This window comes from Rattus norvegicus, chromosome 7 (assembly GCF_036323735.1).
Source record: "Rattus norvegicus strain BN/NHsdMcwi chromosome 7, GRCr8, whole genome shotgun sequence".
Taxonomy (NCBI): domain Eukaryota; kingdom Metazoa; phylum Chordata; class Mammalia; order Rodentia; family Muridae; genus Rattus; species Rattus norvegicus.
The window spans coordinates 15,209,989-15,210,775 of NC_086025.1; positions in this window are offsets into that span (position 1 = coordinate 15,209,989).

A 787-nucleotide genomic window follows, 5' to 3' on the forward strand; every position below is an offset into this window, starting at 1 on the left:
GAGACTCCCTCTGAGCACCATCTGCCAATCAGCGTACACCTCCCGCCCAAGGAGGTGGGGCCTTCAAAATATTGGGACGTCCTGGGCGGTCCAGGCCAGCAGCTCCTGGCTCCGCCCCTGCCGCGTTCTGGCTCCGCCCCCAGAATGGGCCCCGCCTCATCCCGGCTCCACCCCCATCCCAACTCTGCCAGCAGATCGCTAGAGCCTGCTGCAGAACAAAGACACGCTTAAGTAAACAACTTGACGCTTGCCCAGTAACTTCTTTCCGCTTCTTTTTTTTTTTCCATTTTTTTAAAAGGCATTTTTAATGTAGATCAGGCTAACCTCAAAACCACTTTGTAGCCAAGGATGACCTTGAGCCTCAGATCTTCTGGCCTCAACTTTCCCAGTGCTATCGGGGAGCTAGAATGGAATCAAGTTTTTCTTGCGTGCTAGGCACAAACAGTAGGAACTGAGATACATTTGTCACATTACCCGATCCTAGGGTAAGAAGAAAGGATATGATCACATTTTGCAAAAGAAAATCAACCCGAAGGGGTTACAGTTCTGTGGGGGAAACTAAAGCCATCATCACTCATTCAAGCAAGCGATACATTCTAAAAATGGAGCAACACATGGTAGAAAGAGCTGTTGAGATGGCTCAGTGGGCAAGCGCTCTTGCCTGGCAAACATAACGATCTGTATTAAAATCTCCAGCATCCACATAAAAGAGCTGAATGTGGCCTGGCACTCCTGTGACCTCAGTGCTTTAGATGGTGTAGGCAGGAAGGTGGCTGGGGTTTGCTGA